This window comes from Armigeres subalbatus, chromosome 1 (assembly GCF_024139115.2).
Source record: "Armigeres subalbatus isolate Guangzhou_Male chromosome 1, GZ_Asu_2, whole genome shotgun sequence".
In the NCBI taxonomy this organism is placed as follows: Eukaryota; Metazoa; Arthropoda; class Insecta; order Diptera; family Culicidae; genus Armigeres; species Armigeres subalbatus.
In genome coordinates, this window is record NC_085139.1 from 86,002,754 (window position 1) to 86,027,272 (window position 24,519).

Sequence of the window (24,519 nt, forward strand, 5' to 3'; positions counted from 1 at the left end):
TTAAAGAAGGGACTATCAATCCTCTTTGCTTTATACCGGGCAAATGTGTTCATTTGAGGATGACATTATTACTTCCCGCCTTACGCTTTTTTTCAACTTAGTGTTCTACTAGCATTTCCACAGTTATTGAAAGCTTTCCCGTGCCTGCCAGTTGCATGAATGTCTCGTGTAGCAAGTGCAATGGACACACTGCGCTCAAGGAGCCGAATATGCTTTCCACCCAGAAGCATCCTAAGCCGAATCGGGAATCGAACTCGCAACCTCCTGATCAGAAATCCTACAATCGCTTTGTGCCGCACTCAAAAGGAAGAGAGAAGCATTCGGGGAAATGTTACATTCGGGGAATTGTTTCTTTCGGGGAATTGTTTCTTTCGGGGAATTGTTATTCGGGGAAATTGCATTCGGGGAAATTGCATTAGGGGATTTGGTTTTCGGTGAATTGTCGTACAATCAGCCTCATCATATGGCTGTTACGGAGCATGCGTGGCTGGAAGTTCAGGTCTATTTGTTCCAACATAGCTCCACAGCAGTGGTGGAAATACTCGCTTCACGAGTAAGAAAAGAGTGTAATCGGGCCTACCAAAAATGCGCCTACCTCGCGCGAACCAACTGCCTGCATTTTTCAAGCGCTTGCTTTGTTCGCGAGTACGGGCAGAGCAAAAACAAAAAGCCGGGCTATATTTGGTTCGGGAGTAAAAACACGGTCGCGAGTTTTTGTGATTACTTCGAATACAATGGATAGATTTGACTTGACATAAACACAATAACAATACACAATTGCGTTCTCGCTCGAACATCAGTGAGAAATAAGTTTCGAGGTTGTCTTATGACTTTTAGCAAATTAACCCGAATGACTCGCGAAGTTTCACGAACATTTTTCGGGGTTCGTTTTTTTTGTTTTCTGTGCGAGTAGTAGGTAGGCAAGAAAAAGGCAAAACAAATGTTCGCGAGTCTTTTGCATTGTCTACTTCTTGTTTTGTGAGTAAGATTCGCAGATTTCCACCACTGCTCCACAGTCGATTCGTCCCTGCAGGGTATCGGTGATCATAATGACTTTGTCGACATCGACATCGACAAATTTACATCAGTCTTTTTATTTTCGTAAATAATACCGCAAGCAACAATGATTTTTATGAAATAACTTTCATCGCCTGTGGTTTATTATGAATGATTTCGAATACATGTGGGAGATTCTCTAAGCATTTTCGACAAGAAATAATGTGTACTGTTCACGCATTTTGCCTTTCCGAGTCATAAATTGATTCATATTTGTGAAATGAAATAAAAAATAGCAAATGAAAATTTTTGCTATAAGGTACACTGGGGGAAGTGGAAAAAGGGGGTAAGTGTAAAAATCGACACGAAAAATTGGAATTGTACATACTTTACAGTTTTTACCACATCATAACATTATGCAAGAATATACTTTGATGCTCATACTAATATTATGTTGAAATTTGTATAACACATAAACTAACACGGTTAACGCTTGAACTGTTATTTTAGGTTTCGCGAAAAGTTGATTTTTGCATTCATAAAATCAATTCTTATTTGCACCATTATATCACAGGTGACAATTATAATACAATTAAACTAATCCCATTCAATTGGTAGTGGTTTGTACCAAGAAAGCGAATAATTCAAAGATTTTACACTTACCCCAGGTATCGAACACTGCGGGGGAAGTGGATAATGTTCTAATTACGCAATTTGTTTCTTCTCTCCAGGGTTTATTTCGATAGCTGTGAATATGTTCCTTCTTTGTTATCATTGTGATTCCAGTAGTGATTGGACTCATATAAATGAGAAAATGCCTGATTAATCCACCTATCGGTATTGATGCCTTTCACATGTTTTAAATATGAAAAAAATGTATAAGAAAGTTAAAAATGCGACTGATAGGTAAATGTATTCTATAATTCACATTAATTTTTATTCATATCAAGTTTCACCGTTGAATGCATTTTTTTGCGAACGAATTGGTTAAGGACAAGTGCTTAAGAATAGCTGATAAGTTGGTACGTGCTTTGCGCACACACACACATACAAATACGCACATACATACATCATCTCAATTCGTTCAAACAAGCACTATCGATTTTTCCTTTTCCAGTTCCCCCAGTCTACCTTATATAAATTTGTGCAGCAAAATAATCAATTCAAACAAGTTTAAATTGCGAAAAACGTTTAAAAAAAGATTGCTGGCCTCACAACATTTTTTCTCGTATGTTACTTACGAAATTCTTAAGGAAATTCATCCAGGAATTTCTTCATCATAAAGTTCATCCAGATATTGCTTCAGCCATTTAATCAAAAATTCCTTCAGATCTTCCTTCGAAAATTCTTCCAGGAATTCCTTCGAATCGAAAAGGATGAATTGACCCGTCAAAAATTGTATCTCGTTTTATTGTCTCAGTTGATTGTTTGATAATTAAAGTCAACTTTCTTAAAGAACCTATATTTTTTAATCGTCTAACTATTTTAAAAATTGAAAACAAAACCGAATGTTACCCGATGTTCGTTCAATGTCGAGCAAATGTTAGGCCAATCTTGAAAAACAGAAATCTTTTGATTTTTTTTTAATTTAAAAAATACTTAAAGGCGTCAAAAAATATGGGTTCTTTGGGAAAGTTGACCTCAAATAAAATAAGTAATCGACTGAGCGAATAAAAAATTATGACGGGAAAGTTCAATTCAGCAATTTCTTCAAAAAGGGAATTGTGAGAATTGCTTCAAAAATTGAGAAATCTTCAGGAATTCCTTCGGAATTTCCTCCGGGATTACAAAATTCCTCAGAATAATCCTTTAGATCTGGCATTGGCAATTTCTTTACGAATTTGTAAATTATTTTTGGAAATCCTTCAAAAATTACCTGAGAAAATCCCTCGAAAATGCCTCTGTAAAATACTTTGGAGATTTCTTCAGATATTCTTTAAATATTTCAATTTCTTTTAGACATTTCTTCTCAAAAATATATTTTAGATTTCTTTCGAAAATTTCTTTAGGAATTCCTTCGAAATTTGATTTGGTAATTTGTTTAGTTTTCATAAGACGAGTTTGTACAATCGCATTGAATTCCACCACTTAATCAAGTCAATCGAGTCAAGTGCGAGACACTGAAGACGGCTTTACTGTTGAGGTCGAAATACGTATCTGTCAAGATACAATTAAGTGGTGGAATTCAATGGGATTGTACAAACTCGTCTTATGACAAGTGAAGACATTCCACTAAAAAGCTCAAAATAATTTTCTTAACAAATTTGTTTAGGGAAACTTCAGCAAACTTCTCAAGGTTTTCTTCGGGAATTCCTTTAAAACTTCTTTACAAAAATTGCTTCAGAAAATCATTGGGGAATTGCATTGTAAATTCCTTTATGAGTTTCTTTAGAAATTCCTTCAGCAATTTCCTCGGAAATGTTTTAAGGAATTCCTTTGGAAACTCCTTCAGGAGTTCCTTTAAAAATTCCTTTAGGAATTCGTTCGGAAATACAGTTGATGCAAAAGTATGAGAATGCTAATGTCGTTCCAGTTCGCGTGGGTAATATCTAGTTTGTTTGGACAAAATTATCGCTGCCGGGAGTGTCAAACCAATGTTGGTGACAAAACCTGAACATGCACTTCAAAATGATGGACAATAAACGGCCAAGCAAAGCTTTTAGAAGCATAATTAGCCAATATAATTTTCATGGTTACAGCGCCACTAGCGTATAAATACTAGACGCCTTTACTGGAAATACCCTCGGAAAATGCTTCCGAATTTCTTTTGAAATTCTTTTGATATTCCTTGAAAAAATCGTAGACGAATAGCTTTGGAAATTTTAATAAATTCCTTCAAGAATTTCTTCGGAAATTATTTCTGGAATTCCTAAAGGAAATTGTTCCATGTATTTCTTTGAAAATTCCTCCAATAACTTCTTCGAAAACTTCTTTGGACATTCCTAAACAATATCATTCAGCAAATCTTCTAAAAATTCCTTTGAACCTAGTGAAGTTTTTTTTTAGTATTCTCATAAAAATCTATCTGGAATTTATTGGGAAATTTATTTTGGAATCCCTCTGAGGATTTTTTTTAAATTCTTTTAGGATTTCTTTCCAGAATACCTTTAATAATTTCTTCGAAATTTCCTTCAATAATTCCTTCGGTAATTCTTTCAAAACTTCCTTTAGCAAACATCCTTCACAAATTCCTTTATTTTTTCTCGAAACTCTCCTCAAGTTCTCTTTCGGGAATAGAACCCATTCGAAAATTCCTCCTGAAATTTCTTTTGAAATTCCTCCAGGACTAATCTTGTTAATTCCCCCAGGAAAAATAAGAAAATTGCGCTATTAATGCTTATGTACAGTCCTTTAGTGATTCCTTTGGAAATTGATCCAGCAATTTCTTCGGAAGTTCCACAGGAATTGCTTTAAAAAATCCTTAATAATTTTGATTGTTTTTTTTTTCAAGTATATTCCTGAAGAGAATGTACAAAGCAATCCCTAATTGATCTCCCAAATAAACTCCTAAATTTCTCCAGGAATTCTAATCAAAACGATTTTCCTATAGATCGAAACAACGTTAAGCCTTCCGAAATCCAAAACTAAATGCACTCGGGGAACCCCATTCAAAACGAAAGCCAAGCACAACTGTCACAAATGACGCACCGTCAGAAATGGTTGAGAAAAAATACGCCGCGCTAGGACGAACTTTCCAAAATAACTATTTTTACGGACATTCCGGATTATTGAGTAAAATTTCCTTGGGAAGAAAAGAGACGGCAATACAATTTTACTCAGTCACTGAGTAGATGAAAGTTCAATACCGAATTTTCAAAGCGACTTATCTGCTTTCGTAAACAAAGATTCAAACGCCGATTCTACGAATCTGATAGCTCTCCCACGACAATCGACGTTTGAATCTTTGTTTACGAAAGCAGATAAGTCGTTTTCAAAATTTGGTATTGAGTTACAGTGTACCGAACATGTTTCGGACAGCAGAAAAAAGGAGCCAAAGCGACAATCTTCCTCTATAGTTTATAGCCTCTGTTCAAGGGCTCCTTCATGGTCGGCGGGTGCATGAATGCAACCAATGTGGAAATTGCATATCATTGAAGGAATCGTGGATTATAAAATGTACATTCGCCTTCTAAAATCAAATGTGAACGCTGGTACTGAGGATATTTGGTAGCTGTTGTAGTCGAGAATTAATGCATACTTCTAACATTAACGAATTAAAATTAGGTTTCAAAATATTTAAAAAATATTTAATAAGAGTATGAACACTTGAACACGATTACTTCATGAGTACATATTGAATGGATTGTTATGTTCTAATACACTTGTTTTTGTTATTGTTATGTTTTTCTGTTTTATTTTCAATAACAAAGATGAACAGACTAATCCACCACCTAATATAATCACTAGTTTCTTTCTTTTGAGCTTAGCATATTTCAACTTTGACTTTTTCTAGAAAACATACTTCTAAACGAATACTTTTTGGACTCACTGTAGGAAACTCGGTCTTACTACTTTTTATTCATACGAATACGACCCATAACAATCTGAATCTGAAATAATTCTGCGGTAATGAACAGTGAAATCCGCTTCCAATGCAGGCTGTAACATCCCTGCAATGAAAAGGTTTATATAATGTTGATTCCAGATAATTTTCAAAGAATATTAAATTTTAATAGAAGGTTCTAATTCTAAATAAAAATTATGATTATTTGAATTGTTGGCTTTCTCAATCATAAACCGAAAAACTAATAAAAGGTCGTATTATTAACAGGTACCCCACATCTGCATCTTCCCATTGTCAACATCTGGTTTCTATGTATTTCACGTTCATAACACTCACTCTCTCTGTTTACGACCGCCACGCGAGTGTAACAACAAGAATTATTTTTCATTCATGAATTCCATCCATACCGCGGTGAGTACCTAGTTCCACTCTCTCTCAGCGAGATAATTAGAATTCGTAGTGCTTTGAGCAGCAATGGTTGCAACATGTCAGGATGGCCGAGCGGTCTAAGGCGCCAGACTCAAGAGCAATCTTACCCTTCGAAAAGGGGTGGTCGAGCGTTCTGGTCCTCTCTGAGGGCGTGGGTTCGAATCCCACTTCTGACAGATATCTTTTTACTGCATTATAGTGTAGATTTGTTTCTCTTGTTTGTAGGAATCTAATTGATAATTTCCTGATAGTGAGTGAGATTACGCAAAGATACATTGAAGATTACAAAAAACACCCTCCTTAATCAACGTCATGTTACTTTATGTGAAGTTTCATGAGGTTTTGAGATCTACGATCTGCGAGCATAAATTCAATAACGGAGTAGCAACCAACGTAAACATAAGCAACATAAACATTTCTCATTGATACTTTCATTAAAAAAGTGTACTAATTTATTTTTGTTAGGGGACATAACGGCTTTGGCAGGTTTTGTTCTATTATTGTCAGGGGGGTTTTTATTGACTAAATTTTATTAAATTTGGACACAATATTCTTTGATATGCAGAGAATGTTTACGCCAAATTTAAGCATAATTAGAACAAAACCTGCCAAAGCCGTCATTACCCCTAGTTATTCTAAACAATATGCGTTTTAAAACACCATGCTATATTATAAGGAAGGCTAAGAGTTGCAGCAATTTCTGTCGTGATTGTCCATAACTACGTACTGGTTATTGCAGCGTTATGCAAATGCCAAAAGTTCTGAACTGCCCTTGAATTCAGAGTTGACGTATCAACCATTGTACTTCCTTAGGTGAAATCTAGACCAACATTTGAAAAGGGCGTATCAGCCAAAAATTATTCCTTCTGATTTTTCGTCTACATATATAGCTATATATGTGGACAAAGAATCAGAAGGAATAATTTTTGGCTGTTACGCCCTTTTCAAATGTTGGTCTAGAAATAACGGTTTTGGCAGGTTTTGTTATTGTCAGGGGGTTTTCTATAACCAACTAGCGAAAGAAACCCAGCTTTGCCCGGGTGTCGAAAATGTCACAATAAACTATTTGCAGCACAGCACTCTAGATCAATTTCCGTGCGTTTGTTTTGTTTTCCTCAACAGCTGACCCAAAATTGTATTCTGATGATTTTTTACATTTCTTCGTAAAATTCACCATTTTTTTGTATATACAAACCTTGCGGATCCCAAAACGAATCGATTAGGAAAAAAATCTTCCAAATCGGTCAACCCGTTCGCGAGTTAAATCGTCAGGAAGCAAATCTCAACTCATTTCTATTATATAGATTATGCTCAAATTTGGTCAACAAAACCAACCCGGACAATAGAACAAAACCTGCCAAAGCCGTCATTTCCCCTATATGTATTTGGGATGATTTAAGGACAAACATCGCAAATCTAAAACATTTCAATCCTAGTAAATTATCCTAGTAAACTAGTTATTCTAAACAATATGCGTTTTAAAACACCATGCTATATTATAAGGAAGGCTAAGAGTTGCAGCAATTTCTGTCGTGATTGTCCATAACTACGTACTGGTTATTGCAGCGTTATGCAAATGCCAAAAGTTCTGAACTGCCCTTGAATTCAGAGTTGACGTATCAACCATTGTACTTCCTTAGGTGAAATCTAGACCAACATTTGAAAAGGGCGTATCAGCCAAAATTATTCCTTCTGATTTTTCGTCTACATATATAGCTATATATGTGGACAAAGAATCAGAAGGAATAATTTTTGGCTGTTACGCCCTTTTCAAATGTTGGTCTAGAAATAACGGTTTTGGCAGGTTTTGTTATTGTCAGGGGGTTTTCTATAACCAACTAGCGAAAGAAACCCAGCTTTGCCCGGGTGTCGAAAATGTCACAATAAACTATTTGCAGCACAGCACTCTAGATCAATTTCCGTGCGTTTGTTTTGTTTTCCTCAACAGCTGACCCAAAATTGTATTCTGATGATTTTTTACATTTCTTCGTTAAATTCACCATTTTTTTGTATATACAAACCTTGCGGATCCCAAAACGAATCGATTAGGAAAAAAATCTTCCAAATCGGTCAACCCGTTCGCGAGTTAAATCGTCAGGAAGCAAATCTCAACTCATTTTTATTATATAGATTATGCTCAAATTTGGTCAACAAAACCAACCCGGACAATAGAACAAAACCTGCCAAAGCCGTCATTTCCCCTATATGTATTTGGGATGATTTAAGGACAAACATCGCAAATCTAAAACATTTCAATCCTAGTAAATTATCCTAGTAAACTCGTAGTAATTTGTAATTAGTTGTTACCATGAGATAATGGACAGTGATTGATTTGGATGCGTTTGAGCAAATAACAATGGCTTTATCACGTTTGGATGCTCTTAGATGACATAAAAGACAAATTAAATTGTGTATAACTTATTCAGTTCTTATGATTGCAAAGAAGATGGATTTATACAGTGAGTCCAAAAAGTATTCGTCTAGTTGTGTGTTTTCGAGAAAATGTCAAAGATAGAATCTAGTAAGCTCAAAAAAGTTAAACTAACGATTACATTGTGTAGCAGATTAATCAATTCATCTTTATTTTTAAAAATCGAACAGAAAAATAAGTGTAACAAAACATAACAATTCATGAAATATATAAAAAAAGAGGGATTTATTGTAAATATGTATGTATTTCTCTATGAAAATATGATATGGCCAACGTTGACTATGACATTCCGGACATGGATATTTTTTTTCAGGGCATAGATCTTCAAAAAGTTTAGGATCAAACTAACAGTGGCTATCGAATTCGTGTTGATTGCATTAGCAAGGACTTTTAACTTGTGAGAAAAAAAATGGAGATTACTGGAAAACAGTGGAAAGTGTCGTTTTTAAGGGCTGGGATTCTCCTCCTACATAGTTATTTATCGACCAAATGAATAGTGCGAAAACCGTATGCTTTGTAACGGCCATTATTAGTTACTAAAGGAGTTAGAATGAATAGTAGAAGTTACAAAAAATTACCGCCCGAATAGGGACTTGAACCCTAGACCGTTGGATTAAAAGTCCAACGCTCTACCGACTGAGCTACCCGGGCTTCATAAATTTGGCGTCAAGAGATTTACAAAAGCGTTAGGAGGGTACTCAAAGTGATATGGATGAAGAATCTCAAGTAAGGTAGCTGACCTATTATCATCATGCTATTAAAATATTAAATACATTGTAGATTATCAATAACAGTGCATTAATAAACTCATTCCTTTCAAACACATAAGTTGTTAAATAGTAAAATAATGACATTCGCCGTAGTTATTTGACTTAAATATACATATATGATACGAATTAAGTATCGCATATAACTATAGTTCTGCCGCTAGGGAATCTCTGATGGGCATGCGCACCGAAAGGTAGAGCAAATACGCGAGAGGAAAGAGAATGTACGAGAATACAACATAAAAGCACTCACACTCAGTATTTTGGTTGTTGCTTGCTACCTTTTTATCATCAAAACGTGAGCACCAGACAGTCAGACACACCAACACGATCAGCGAAGCCGGACGTTCTCAGGCAGCAGAGTGAGTACGCGGATATAGCTAGGCGGCCCAGGTGGGCTGTGCATAGTGAGATTGAATTACGATTGGTGAGAGGGCTGCATGTATGGACACTACTCACATGTCACTAACCGGTTGGTGCATGGAGTAATGTTAAAGGAGGTATATTTCCTATGCTGCGTGCCTGGCCTAGGTGGTACGAAACATAATACATTTTATGAATGTCAATGTTAGCAAAAGGAGCTATTTTTACTAAAAGTATTCTATTTATCGCCTTCGTAGCAAAAAAAAAGAAAATTCCATGACGTTTAAAAAAAAAGGAACCTTGATTTTTATTAATTGATTGATAATTCCACAATAGAAACATTCAAAATCCTACTTCTTGGAGACCACAAGCAAGATTTTCTCGATTGGTCATTCTAACTAAAGAAAAAAAAATCACCGCCCGAATAGGGACTTGAACCCTAGACCGTTGGATTAAAAGTCCAACGCTCTACCGACTGAGCTATCCGGGCTTGAAGATAGTTGCTGCCTAGAGCTCTACTGACTCTCTGAAGGTCAAGGATCTGAAAACTCAACAAGTGGTTTGTTCCACAGATGCAGGTAAAGACTAAAATATGGAAATGAAACTTATACGTAACATCACAGATTCGATATATGTCCAAATAGGAAAATGACAACATTAGCGGAATTGTTAAAAACCACGGGACTGACACTTGTATACCTCCACCACAGTTTGTTTCGTAGTCAAGATTGGAAATTTCACACTGACAGCCATAAGGATAATCACGGGAAGAAAAGAGATAGGTGCGATCCACACTGACAGTTCCATAAACGAAAAGCAGAAGAAAAGAGACTTCATCTATACTACGAAAACACAACCAAAACATCAGACCCCCGTAAAAAACGAGTCACGGGTTTCCGCTATTCAAATATCTGGTGGTTGAGTTTCACGCTGCTTTTCACGCTCCTTTCAATTTTGTAGACACAGTTTTTGGAACTTATCAGATTTTCGGCACTTTTCTTCGTTTATGGTAGGAAAACAGAGTTTTTTCTGTTAAAATTGCTTTACTTGTTTTAGTAAAAATGCTTTCATCGAATCACGACCATAACTTTTCAAATACAAACGAGTTTTTACCAAAAAGATGTGTTATTCAAAGTTCTAAAAGTGACCCAAATAAAGTATTTCTCAAAAATCAATATACACCCAGGTAACTCGTACTTTCACAGCTTCTTAAACACTACCTGAATTTTCTTTGATTTTTTGTGATTTTTTTCGTGGGGTTAACTCATTGTTTCATTAAAGCTTGGAATATGCTTAGGAAGCTTAGAAGATTGGAATATGGAAGCTTGGAATCGCAACTTTAACATCATAGCGCTGTAGAAAACTTTCTGCACATGACAGAAAGTTTGGCACCTGCAACGAGCTGGAAACTTGCTTCATAGTGCTGGGCAGCATGCGCCACCGCGTCATTGGGTTGCAGTTTTGGTTTTATAACAATCTTGAAATTGTAATGTTACTGGGGTAACGTAAGGATTATGCAAACTGAGGGTCATCTGCTATTTCTTCAACTACAGGATCATTAGCATGTTCTGCCACACGAAGGCCATCACGCGGAATCAACTATTTCACATGCAAGAACATTTTTTAATTTTTCATTGAAAGCCATTATTTTTTAAATTTTGTCACTGTAGGATTCTAAAAAAAATAAACTTTTTTTCCTCATCATCTCAAGGGCTTTAAAAAGTGCCCCGTAACTGCGTACAAATTATGTTTGTCCAAAAATGAACACTTTATATGCTGCAATTTTTTTACCTTTATGTAGAGCAATTTAGTTACTTCGGAGAAAATTTAGCTAAGGATTCTAACTTTCCATTGGTATTCATATCACTGCAGAATACGGTCCCATACAGCATTTGTTTTGTTTACAATTATTTGCAATCTCTGCTGCATATGGCTGAATCGAAATTCTTTCATTTTTCAGCTAATGTTACGTGTTTTGGAAGACACTATCATAAGTCCTTGCGAATATTATTTTCCAGATCCAATAATTACCGATTTACATCGGATTTCAATCATAACGTTCAACAAATCACTTCCATTTTTTTGTGGAACTTCTAAGCATTCGAAAGTCAGTCAAGAGATTTGTTTGGATTCAAAGCATTTTTATTACATATAACATATCATATTCTTACAGATGTACGAAAACCACAAAGAACAATTTCCAGGATTATTGCAAACAATCAAGAAACTTTGAATACTATCAAAAAATTTCAAGTATCTCCCCCCGTTCATTCATTCTTCTAATTTTGCAATTTTACGAAAATTTTTGAATACATTTTAAGTACGCTGAAAATTTTGAATTTGATTATTTTATTTTTATTTTTGGTTATTTCCCGGTTTTTCCCGGTTCTAACAAATTCCCAGTTTTTCCGGTTCAGTGGCCACCATGTTCTAAGGAGTTTGTGGAGCACTATCGAGCAGGATTAATGAACGAACGTTCTACCACAAACCTAAGAGAGAAGACAGCTTGTTTTGTTTTCGTTAACGTCCCTGTAAACCAGCCACTGCGAACCGACCAAAAAATACAAAATTCAAATGGTCATGATCATAATTATTTTATTATACACTTTAGATTCGTAATTTTCTATTACATTCACTACAATGAATAAAACAGCCAAATGCATCATCTGGACGTTTCTCGTGGAGGACCAATAGCTATTGAGAGAACCATTCATCCAAAAATCGAACGACTGCGGCCGGGCACGTTGCCAAAATGTCGGATAGTAATCCGGTAAAAATGGTTCTCGACAATGGTCCGACGGGCACAAGAAGGCGAGGTGCACAGCGAATCGATCACGCTTGGCAGACCCTCTGAAGACTGAGGGACTGGCAAAGTGCAGCCATGGACCGAGTTGAATGGAGCAGACTTTTATATTTACTGCACAGGCATTTGATAACGAAGCGTTTTATCATAACTTTGAGGGTGGGGGCTGCATCTTAAATTTTGTTTTCACACACTTGTATTAGGTTGCGATAAACTTGTTTTTATGACTCGTTATTATTGAGAGGATTATGCCTCTCGTTTGTCATCGTTCATTTCGTTATCAATTGATAGCAAATTTTGCGATCTTTGCTACGTGCTAAAAATGATTATCACAAGAGAGCAGTCAAAATCCGACCTAACCTAATTACATTTTTTTCAAGTTGAAGCGAAAATTTTCATATTTATTCTGTGGCTTTTCCACTTTTTATAAACAAAACTATAATTGTCGCAAAATTCTATTGTTTGAATATCAAGAGGAAATAAAAGGAAAGTCTTCCGAATAAATAGTTGACATAAAGGTGATCCGGTGGAAGTTCGAAATAAAGGCCCTTACTCATATCAAGGCAGTACACAGCGGTTGTGCATGTCTCAAAAATCTCTCTTCGACAACATTTTCGCACAGTATACGATTCTATCAAGGCGTCGTCATTATGCGTGAAAATTATTCACGCTTTGTGTAGATGACTTTTAGCATGCCCTTGACAATTAATTCGAAACAAATGGGAAGTATGCACTCTAAGCCTGACCTGCGTCGAATCAAACTAATTTTAATAAAAAAACACAAAAATTGAGTAAAAGATCACTTCAAAAAAACTATATTGGGACAGTCCTATGATTGGCTGTACAAACTGTAGACGTATGGCTACGTAGATAAATAGAATACGTTAAAAATGTACTCAACAACATAATTTTCGACACTGCCTTCATTATTAATATTCTATTCAAAACAAATAGCTCTAAAAATGTAGTTAAAACAAATATATGACAGATGTATGTGTTGAGACATTTTGCTCTGCAAGTACATTAAAGATCATTATTCCTCACCCATCAGTTCCGTAATTGAACATATGCTATAAATGAACTGAATAAATCGGTGTAAACTGATAGTGAAGAATGAAATCATGTGATTATTGACTGATTGGGGGAGCAAATAGTATTTGAGAACAGAGCATAAATCGATAGTTTACTATTATTTTTTTCGATTTGGAAACTGAATCTGCAATCGATTGATGATAGATCATGTAAATCCGTTGAGAAATGGCAATTTATGAACCTACGAAACCCATCGTTTTTTTTCGTGACGGTCGCATTTTCCAAATTTTGAAATGTACCCCCATATGCATATTGAAAACAAAGACGTAGTCCTACGTCAAAAATATGATCGCACCAAGATTATGGATTCGTTGCACCTTGGTTTGCACTCATGTAGATAGGTAAACTTGTTTTCCACCAGTCGTATAACAAAATAATGGAAGATCGTTCTCAACTTTTACGAATTGATCATTTCACTCAATTTTTAAGTTGTTGCATTTTTAACGCAAATGTGTCGGATGCATCGCAAGTTCAGGCTTAGCTTTAATAGAAATATAAAAGTTATGTGAGTCGTTCAAAGAAAGGTCAAAGAAACACATACCTTACAATAATATAATATTTACAAAAAGAATGATCCCGCCCGATAAGGGACTTGAACCCTTGACCGTTGGATTAAAAGTCCAACGCTCTACCGACTGAGCTAACCGGGCTACGAAACTCGATCGCTTAAGCAGAAAACACATCACCTAACCTGCTACTCATCACTAATCGATCGTAAGTTGCTGGGTGATTAATCAATACACACGTAATTAGTAATGACGCATGAAAGTTGCTTGCCAAAATTATTCATACTATTTCTAGCCGACATGGAAAATTCGAACAGCCATTTGGTTGAGCCAATATAAGTAAATCTTCGCAGGTGATCATACATGTTGGATCAATAAATCACAATCATTGGCTGGTTTCCTACTCGTCACTGCCAGCGCCAACGTATGTATATGCGCGATAAGCAGCTTTAAATTAACCGCCAGAAAGTTATAGGCGAAAGACAACTAACGTGGGATTAAAAAAAAATTCTTAAAAGCTGGACCAATATGCGGAACCAGTTATGCAGTAAGGTGTTAGCTACTTTACGTCTACTTTGTTTTCGAATAAAGAGTTGAATTTGAAAATTGAACACACTGGTTCTAAAAAGTTCACTCCTAGTGTGCGTGACTCGTAACGTTCGCAATAATCAAGCACCTCATCTTGACATCAGTTATCTGTGGCAAGTGGTTCGATAATGACGTCATGAATAATGAACCTCTCATGTTTCACTCAATCGAATGTGATTGGATTTCGGCACACCCCCCTCAACATGTCAGGATGGCCGAGCGGTCTAAGGCGCCAGACTCAAGAGTAATCTTACCCATCCTAGGTGGGTTCAAGTCCCGATTTCGAGCGTTCTGGTCCTCTCTGAGGGCGTGGGTTCGAATCCCACTTCTGACAAAATCCTTTTTATTTTGGGATCAAGAAGTAACAGGCGCACATGATGGCATGGAGGTGTTTCGAATTAATGGAGCCACTATGTGGCAAAAAATATAATGCGCCCGAATAGGGACTTGAACCCTAGACCGTTGGATTAAAAGTCCAACGCTCTACCGACTGAGCTATCCGGGCAGCGGTGGCCCAAATGGTGCCTAAAGCCCTAACAGTGATAAAACGCATATAGGGGAACTGTTCCGATCTCCATCTCCATCTCGCTAAACAAAGAAATACGACAATAAATTCTTCGATTCTTTTTGTCAACATGCATGCTCACTGCTGAAAAAAATCAGAAAAATAATAAACGAACCAAATTCTTCTCCATTGCTTTGTTTTTGATAGGATGGAAATAGGAGCGATGAGATGAAGTGACGAACCGTTCCCCTAAATAAATATCAAAACTAAATAAATTGGTTTGTGTATCGATTGTTTTTTCCTTCTGGTTACAAGTTTTGTAAAAAGTTATCAATCATGGACAAAAAAATCACAAAATTAAGTAAAAAATATTTTAAAGCTTGTTTACTGTAATGTCTTAACTTGCTAGAGAATGATTTAGTACTATTCCATTCAATTCCACCACTTTATAACTTTGTGAGGCTCGAGTGTTGATTTCTTCCAACGTCGCCGTACGAGGGATACGTTGATTTTACTTGGCTATTGTGCCAGCATTTTAACAAACGGTACCCACAAAGACTGAACAATGTTTTCCAGAAGTTAACGTGTAATGTGTGTTGTAGGTATAAGATGATCTTCACGTTACGTAAACCAGATAGCATGTATTAGCAAATTTATTGACTATTGAGTGAGTCAATGCATTGCATTGCATTGCATGCATTCATGGTCGAATAAAAGACGTGAAACGAATTTTGCTTTCAGTTCAATCGTACTTTAAGTATTGTGTTCATTACTTACAAATGTTTTCGTATCTATATCGCCCCAAATTCACGTCAAATGCTTACCTGCAAATAGAAAATGAGAAGCGATTATTTAGCGTGTTTATTCACTGAAGAAAAATAAACAATACTAAAGTGGAAAACATTTCAATCTCGTTAAGCCATCAAACAGGTGAGATCAATACTGCCTATGATCGCATATCAGTCCCATTTTTGCTGGATTTCCTTTTCATATGGGGCAAATATGCGATTGTGAGCAGAATAATAGGCTTATACGTTTATTTGACGTTGTCACGCATCACGCAAGAGAGATGGAATTGGAGGTAGATGTCCTTAACAAACGAGCATTCCGTAAATCTGATATGATTTTATTTGTCTTTACGATGTGTTTGACAGCATATGAAGGTAACGCAATGTTTTGCGCATAAAAATAGTCTATCCAATTTTCAATAACAAACAATGGGACAGGATTCCCCGTCGAATGCAACTTGTTACGAGTAATTCGGCCAAGACGAAGTTCCAAAAAGTGTGTCTACAAAATTGTGTACACATACACACATACAGACATCACCTCAATTCGTCGAGCTGAGTCGATTGGTATATAACACTATGGGTCTCCGAGAATTCTATCAAAAGTTTGGTTTTGGAGTGATCATATAACCTTTATGTGTACTTAGCATACTAGATAGGAGCAAAACGAGACGGACTAAGCAGCTGGATATGTGAGAGGAATTTATTAATTGGACAAATCAAGCTTTATCTGGAATAAGGGCGAATGTCGCAAGAGAGGATTCTCTTCGTCGACTTCCCCTCTTTTAAATAAAAGTGACAAGCAGCGGATTTCTTTGTGGCTTATCACCCAGAACGATAGAAAACAATGCGAACTTGCATTCTGAGGTGATAAACTGTAAAGAGATCCAATGCTTGTCACTTTTATTCAAATGAGGGGAAGTCGACGAAGAGAATTCTCTCTTGCGACATTCGCCCTTTTACCAGATAGAGCTTGAAATACGCTTACACCACACAATCCGACTGTTTGAAGACAATACCAACTGAACAACAATTAGAAAACGATTTAGCCTCAAACTTTTTTTTTTCTTAATAATTATTTTCTATCAGTTAAAAAGAACGAAGTGTACGAAGGGGACCCAAATATCGAACTATGGACGAGCCGATTATTAAGCATGAACTCTAACCACTAGACCATCAATAGATGAAAGCATCTGTAAGCGAATGGCATATAACAGGCAATGATAATGCATCAACATAGTGGGCACCGCTACCAATTTCTACTTTTCAAAAATCTGTTCTATTTGTATAGAAATTTCAAAAAAAAATTTATAGACTGGATTAATTTTTTGTGTGAATATTTAAACATTTAAATGCATTGCATATTGAAATATTATTATCTTATACGTAGATAAGAAGTTTGTTTGGCAGGGTTTTTCTTAATTTGGGAGACCGATGTTACTGCAGTAATGCAGTAACCCGCAGTCGCAGAATGTGTCGTCACGGCAGGTTACGGCGAAGCTTCCACTGTTGGGAAACTTCTCGTCGGAGTAAGGACATTGAAAATCGGTTATCGGAGTAGGCAACATCCACCGCCGACGACTAGTTGAGTAGATCGTTTTGTGCGAACGCACCGGATTCAGGCCGTTAGGGCATCATTGAACCGGATGCTCCTTATCCTACGTGTTTGGCATTGTACAAACAAAGCGAAAAAGTTGGCTTTAAAAATACTTTGCGAGTTCGGTTATGTGCCTGGTGTTGTGAGTTTGGTTTCATCTATACCCGCTGAGCTGCGGAGGACGATGGAAGTTCTTCGTAGCTTATAGTAGGGAAAGCACATGTCTAGCGTACTGAGGTCGTGGAGTTATAAACCCCACCGAAGGAAAAGTTACCGCCAATACATTTTTCGAACTAAATCACATTTCACATATGCACATATGAATAAATCTGGTTTCAGACATAAGCAATTAAGCTTGAATGTTGGTTCAAGTGTTCAAAATAGATGTAACAGACATATAATCCTCAATTCGTCAACTAGTAACTAATTCTTTTAGAGCGAAGAGTCAACGCATCTTCTCTACCATAAAGGTTGGACCATTGTCTAAGTATAAAGTAAATCAAAATATTTCTTAAGTATTTCATTTATTTCAGAAAATCAGGACTACCTTTGAGCTTTTCTACCAGCTTTACCCTCCAGACTTCAGGGAATACTGATAGGAAATCCAAACACGACTTATGCTTTTTAGTGTACGCTAGCCAACGATAGAACTTAGCCTCTCTCGAGTTGTTCTGCGGTTCTGGGACGAAAGGAATCAAAGGCTGTGCATGAAAGCTGGTTCTTATTGGTTCTCTCGCCTCTCTGAGAACAAAACCAACCTGTTGAGCCGGTGTGGATTGAAAGGATGCGCGTTGCTATTGCGGATTTCTCCGACGGTTCGTCCACATTAGATCTGTTCACCGTTTTCAAAAGTATTCCAGATTCAAAGTGCCACCCCTCTATTTCAATGAGTATCATAAATGGAGTCTCCTGACCAATTTTCAGCCAAATCCATGGAGATTTAGAGGTGCATGAAACGAGATTTGTGATTTTTCAGACTTTTTCGTAGAAATGTCGTCTGAATGCATCAATTTAACTCACATAATAAAAGGATTAGTCGTTGATAGCTTCTTTAGACTATTATCTACCACTTTGTCATTGATACTAGGATGTTTAGAGGGCTTATTCTATGACTTTTTATTAGATTTAGCTAAAAAAAATGCCTGAAAACCAGAAAAATAATTTTAGGTGCTTCTGGGGGTAGTATAAATTTTCAATATGTGCCCAATTCAATTTTTTCTTTCATTTCCTTCGAGTGTTGCGGAAGTTTCGTCCATACATCACTTTATTCTGAAAAATAAGCTTCGGCATGTAATAATGAAGTTTTTATGAAATACTCAACATTTGAATAGGGTAGTCAAGCAAGACCATTCCCCCCATGCTAAAACAAAGTTGACCATGATTTATGAGCAATGTCATCCAGTATTTTCGACCCACTGGTATGGATCTAGAGTGGGCTATGTGGTAGTGTCAGGGCCTGCAGATCAAGAGGTCCACGGTTCAAGGCGCCTAGCAGTTAAAAATATTTTATTTATCAAGCCAGGTGGCTAATTCCATTTTGTTGATAATCTGTCGCGGTCGGAAACATACTTTAAATTGAACGTGATAAAAAAATCTTCTAAAGTTTAAAAAACATCTTGATTTATTGGTTATCCTCTCCTTAGTTATTGTACCACACTCATGGCACAAACAAAACCTGATCGATCCCTCCCATTAACAAACCATTACTTCACAATTGATGACTAGGTACAATGATGGACATGAACTTATTATAATCTCAATCAGTGAAAGTTGTTTGAAATTAGTCACTGGCATGAGTGTTGCAATAACTAGGAGGAGGGTATAGAATCAATCACATTCAAATGTGGTTAACGACCCCAAAAGGTCATTGAAAACAAGGGCTTTTCCATAAGACTTGACAAGAAAAAATCTTTATCTACTCGGCGGCTCGAACCGTGGACCTCTTGATCTGCAGGCCCTGACACTACCACATAGCCCACTCTAGATCCATACCAGTGGGTCGAAAATACTGGATAACATTGCTCATAAATCATGGTCAACTTTGTTTTAGCATGGGGGGAATGGTCTTGCTTGACTACCCTATTCAAATGTTGAGTATTTCATAAAAACTTCATTATTACATGCCGAAGCTTATTTTTCAGAATAAAGTGATGTATGGACGAAACTTCCGCAACACTCGAAGGAAATGAAAGGAAAAATTGAATTGGGCACATATTGAAAATTTATACTACCCCCAGAAGCACCTAAAATTATTTTTCTGGTTTTCAGACATTTTTTTCAGCTAAATCTAATAAAAAGTCATAGAATAAGCCCTCTAAACATCCTAGTATCAATGACAAAGTGGTAGATAATAGTCTAAAGAAGCTATCAACGACTAATCCTTTTATTATGTGGAGTTAAATTGATGCATTCAGACGACATTTCTACGAAAAAGTCTGAAAAATCACAAATCTCGTTTGATGCACCTCTAAATCTCCATGGATTTGGCTGAAAATTGGTCAGGAGACTCCATTTATGATACTCATTGAAATAGAGGGGTGGCACTTTGAATCTGGAATACTTTTGAAAATGGTGAACAGATCTAGTCCACATTAATGCAAGGGGTTCGTATGGGTCTTCATCTTGATCGACTCTCTCGAAACCTAGCTTATTTAACGCTCGAATGCTTGGAGCTGACCACGAGGGCTCAGATAATAAATAAATATTCCCTTAATTGGGTAATTGGGAAAGAGGATGATGTTTTAGCTAACCGGTCTATCTTTTTCATTCCTGACTCTTGCTTATTCTCAATCCTGACTCTTGCTTATTCTCAATGCAAGCGAAATTTCCCCACTAGCTTATATGGAGAGCTATAACACGGTTACACTATTATTTTATTTCATTTAGGTTGATAACCACTTTCATATGCTTCCAAAAAGCGTCTAACTTGCTTGTTGGTTGGCTTGGGAAAAAAATCGCCTTTCCTCTTGGGCCGTTAGCTAATCCACAATCAACCATACCTTTTTAAATTCTTTATGCTTACTTCGTCGTCTAAATTGTCTTCTGATTCCCAGATCCCAGATTTTTTTAATATGACCGTTTCATTAGAGTGGTGCTCTTCATTTTTTTTGTATCTACGAGACGAGCCAGCCTTGGGCTGAAAGTATCGCTAATAAAGACAAAAAAAGCTTTTTTTAGGTTCCGAATTGTTTATAGTTTAGTTGTGTAATATTTGTATAGTTTGAAGAATTTCGTATGTGATTTAATTACTAATCGATGATTAGGCCAATACTAATATTAATAAAAAAAAATGTTTGGATTTTTTTTTGCCCAAACATAAAACTTTCGCCAGATGGCAACAAAAAAAATCGAAAAAAAATTCGCCAGAAGGCAACAAAAAAATTCGAAAAAAAAAATTAGGAGTTTTAAAACATTTTTTCACAAATCCAAATCCAAATCCTTAAAATCGATACGCATAACGTACGATCTTTTTGTTTCCTTAAGGATTTCAGCTTTTTGTAATCATTTAAACTAAATATGTTTTGATTTCTTATTCAATGCTTATCTAACGGCACGGCAAATGCTGGGTAAAGCGTACCATTGGTACTTCGCGTACCTGAAGGAATAAAATAGACCCCATTTCGCGATCCGTAGTCTCTTATCCAGCAACTCCTATCCCTACCTCCTCGTGGCGCTGGCCGGGATACGAGCAACCTTAGGGAAGATCGGATAACCAACACCGGCGGGAACTATGGTCATATGCTGACAGAGAAGTGGGATTTGCTCCTCTCCGGCCGGAGGTACAAATCCGATCGAGCGTCTTTTCTCCATGTTAGGAGCGGCACACAACAGCGCCTGTTCCCCATGTTAGGGGCGGCTGATCATCGTCCGAGTGCCAGTGAGGGACTCTAAACTAAACTGTGCACATCATGCTGCATAGTGTCAGCATCGAGAAGGCAGCACCTTTAACGCGATTTAGGTAGCGCAACCCTGGTAAGGTAGCCTACCGAAGATTTTACAGTTATCAAGAAAGGCAAAAGTAGAGCAAACGGATTGATTTAACGGCAACAGACCCGGCAACGAATAAAGGACAACGATTGGAAAGTCGGATCTTGGAACGTGAGAACTTTGAATGAACCCGCACGTGTTGGGCTCCTGGCTCGTGAGCTGCAGAAGGTCGGCGTGAGTGTGGCACCAATCCAGGAAATACGGTGGCCCAGAACTGGACAACGTGAATTCCGGGCGGTGGATCCCATCGCGAACACTTCATTCAACTACCAGTGAGGAATGAGTTCTATGAGAGCTTACCCAGGTAACCAATAAGCATTAAAGTAAGCACTATAGTAGCATTATACTGGCAAGAGCGCGAGTTCGAATCCCGCTCGAAGAAAGTAAAAAATAATGTTCTATTTCAAATATGGAAAAAAACAATAACGATAAACGATATAATATGAAAAAAAAAATGTAAAAAAAAAGAATTAGAAAAAAATGCCAAAAAAAACCCTTTTTCTTGTTTTTAAAATTAAGCATTAATTCAGCATTTCAGATGCTGAATAAATGCTACTCAGCAAAATTTTTACTTTACCGATGAAGTAGGATAGAGCATTTAAGCAGCCATATATTGGGCCAAAACCTGCATTAAAATAACATTAAAGGCGACTAAAGGGCTTATCGGCATTTAAAGTTTTGCCGTAAAGGCGCATATAATGCCACTTAAATGCTTTATATAATGCTTACTGGTTACCTGGGTAGATAAGGCCTACGGAGAGTGCCCAACACACGATGTAAAGATTGTCATCGGGTATGCAAATGCGCAGATCGGAAGAGAAAGTTTTTTTCGCCCTGTCAATTGGTACGGAAAGCCTTCATTCCGCTTCCACCGATAATGGTCTGCGACTTGTAACCTTTGCTGCTGCTAGAGGGATGGCAAAAATCAGTACCTACTTCGCACGTAAGAATATCCGCAAACACACCTGTCAACATCCGAGTGGAGACACTTGCTCACATATAGACAACGTGCTGGTCGACGGACGACATTTCTCGGATGATATAGATGTAAGGTCCTTCAGAGGTCCGAACATTTCCTCGGATCACTACCTTGTAGTTGCAAAAATTCGGGCGCTAGTTCACGAAACAACAGAACGATGCGTTTCAATATCCAACGCTTGTCAGTTAACGGAGTTGCTGAACAGTACCACCAGAAGCTGGACGAGCGGATAGCAGAAGCCACCGGATCTGGCGACGTGAACACATTGTGGGAAAATATCCACGAAGCTGTGACTACAATAGCGCAGGAAGCGCACTGCACAGCGACGTCAACGAAATGGTTGGTTTGATGAATAGTGCCATCGAGTGACGGACGAGAAAAATGTTGCTAGGAGTCGAATGCTAGTGGCTCGTACCCGTTCCAACAGAGCGCGGTACAATGTAGCAAGGGCAGAAGAAAAACGAATCTACCACAGGAAAAAAAAACAACAGTGTGATAGCTGAAGCGCAGGAGAACATGGATAGAAACGATATGCGGAGGTTTTACGCAACTGTCAATGTCGCGCGGCATAAGACTGCGCCAGTGCCCGCCATGTGCAATGACCGAGAAGGGAATTTGCTAACAGATAAGACTATGGTGGCAGCCAGGTGGAAGATTTGGTGAAAATTGAGGTGTATTAAAAAGCAGGATGGACATAGTTGGCGACGGTCAAGCTTTGGAACCACCAACGCTGGACGAGGTAAACAAGGCTCTATGCGAGCTGAAAAACAGTAAAGCTGCTGAAAGGATGAGATCCCGGTCGAGCTTCTCAAACACGGAAGTGAGCAGCTGCATCAATCAATCCACCACATTATCCAGAAAATATGGGAGGATGAAGAACTGCCTGCTGGCTAGTTGGATGGCACAGACTAGAGTGTGCCAATTACAGAGGGATCACCCTTCTGAATTCAGCGCGTACAAAATCCTGTCGCGATCCTGTTTAACATACTGAGACCGCTTGAAGAGTCCTCCGTCGACGAATACCAGGCAGGTTTTCGTGAGGGCCGATCAACGACGGATCAGATGTTTAGTCTGCAGATGATCCTTGATAATTTCCGGCAGTACAACTTGCAGACTCACCATCTGTTCATTGATTTCAAAGCAGCGTACGATTCAGTGAAAAGAAATGAGCTCTGGCAGATAATGTCCGAACATGGTTTTCCGGCGAAACTGATTAGACTGATACGTGCAACGCTGGATGGCTCGAAATCCAGTATTCGAATTGCAGACGAAGTGGGATGATGCACTTTCGAATTTAGTGTTCAACATTGCACTCGAGGGCGCTATTAGGAGATCTGTCTATCATCACACGGTCGCATATGCTCCTAGGCTTTGCGGACGACATCGACATCATTTGAATCGATTGCAGAGCATTAGTGGAGGCTTTTGTTCCACTGAAGAGGGAGGCGGTGAGGATAGGCTTAACCAATAACTCTACCAAGACAAAGTACATGGTGGCAGGTAGAGATAGAGGAAGACCTAGTGGTGTTGGTGCTGAGGTAGTGCTTCATGGGGATGTGTTTGAAGTTGTTGAAGAATTTGTTTACCTTGGAATGCTTGTGACATGTGACAATGACGTTTCCTGTGAAGTGAAAAGACGTGTTGCTGCTGCAAATAGGCCATTTTACGGATTACGTAACCAGTTTAGGTCCCGCAGCATGCAGACGGAAACAAAATTTGGTCTATACAAAACTCTGATTCTACCAGTGGCCCTTTATGGACATGTAACATAGACGTTAAAAGAGGCCGACCGGAGAGCTTTCGGGGTTTTAGAGCGAAAAGTGCTGCGTACAATACTCGTAGGTAAACTAGAAAATGGTGTGTGTCGCAGACGCATGAATCATGAGCTGTATCAAGTATACAGAGAAGTAAATATTGTGAATCGTATAAAATACGGCGGATTTCAGAAGGCTGGTCATTTAGTGCGACGGTCGGAAGAAAGAATAGCAAAAACAATATTCAACAGAGAACCAGATAGGGGCCGGCGACTTCGTGGAAGGCCATGAACACGCTGGGCATGAGCGATTTTCAAATAGAAATAATAGTCCTTCGGTTTAGCATGACCTTAAGGTCTATTTTTATCTTCTTCTTCTATGGCTCTACATTACAACTTTTCAACTTTTCAACTTCAACACTATGCCCAGG

The 24,519-nt window shown here is 37.7% G+C and overlaps 1 protein-coding gene and 6 non-coding genes across 7 annotated transcripts in view; 2 read left to right on the forward strand and 5 right to left on the reverse strand.

Moving 5' to 3' along the window:
- LOC134227802 (plastin-2-like) overlaps positions 1 to 24,519 on the reverse strand; it is a 185,817-nt gene that overhangs the window by 69,037 nt on the left and 92,261 nt on the right. The gene's annotated exons all lie outside the window — the stretch shown is intronic.
- Positions 5,988 to 6,105, forward strand: Trnal-caa (transfer RNA leucine (anticodon CAA)). The gene is made up of 2 exons: positions 5,988 to 6,025; positions 6,061 to 6,105. It is a non-coding gene; the product is annotated as a tRNA-Leu (tRNA).
- Positions 8,939 to 9,011, reverse strand: Trnak-uuu (transfer RNA lysine (anticodon UUU)). Its single transcript has one exon. It is a non-coding gene; the product is annotated as a tRNA-Lys (tRNA).
- On the reverse strand, positions 9,908 to 9,980 carry Trnak-uuu (transfer RNA lysine (anticodon UUU)). The gene has a single exon. It is a non-coding gene; the product is annotated as a tRNA-Lys (tRNA).
- Trnak-uuu (transfer RNA lysine (anticodon UUU)) lies at positions 13,963 to 14,035 on the reverse strand. Its single transcript has one exon. It is a non-coding gene; the product is annotated as a tRNA-Lys (tRNA).
- On the forward strand, positions 14,685 to 14,813 carry Trnal-caa (transfer RNA leucine (anticodon CAA)). The gene is made up of 2 exons: positions 14,685 to 14,722; positions 14,769 to 14,813. It is a non-coding gene; the product is annotated as a tRNA-Leu (tRNA).
- Positions 14,912 to 14,984, reverse strand: Trnak-uuu (transfer RNA lysine (anticodon UUU)). The gene has a single exon. It is a non-coding gene; the product is annotated as a tRNA-Lys (tRNA).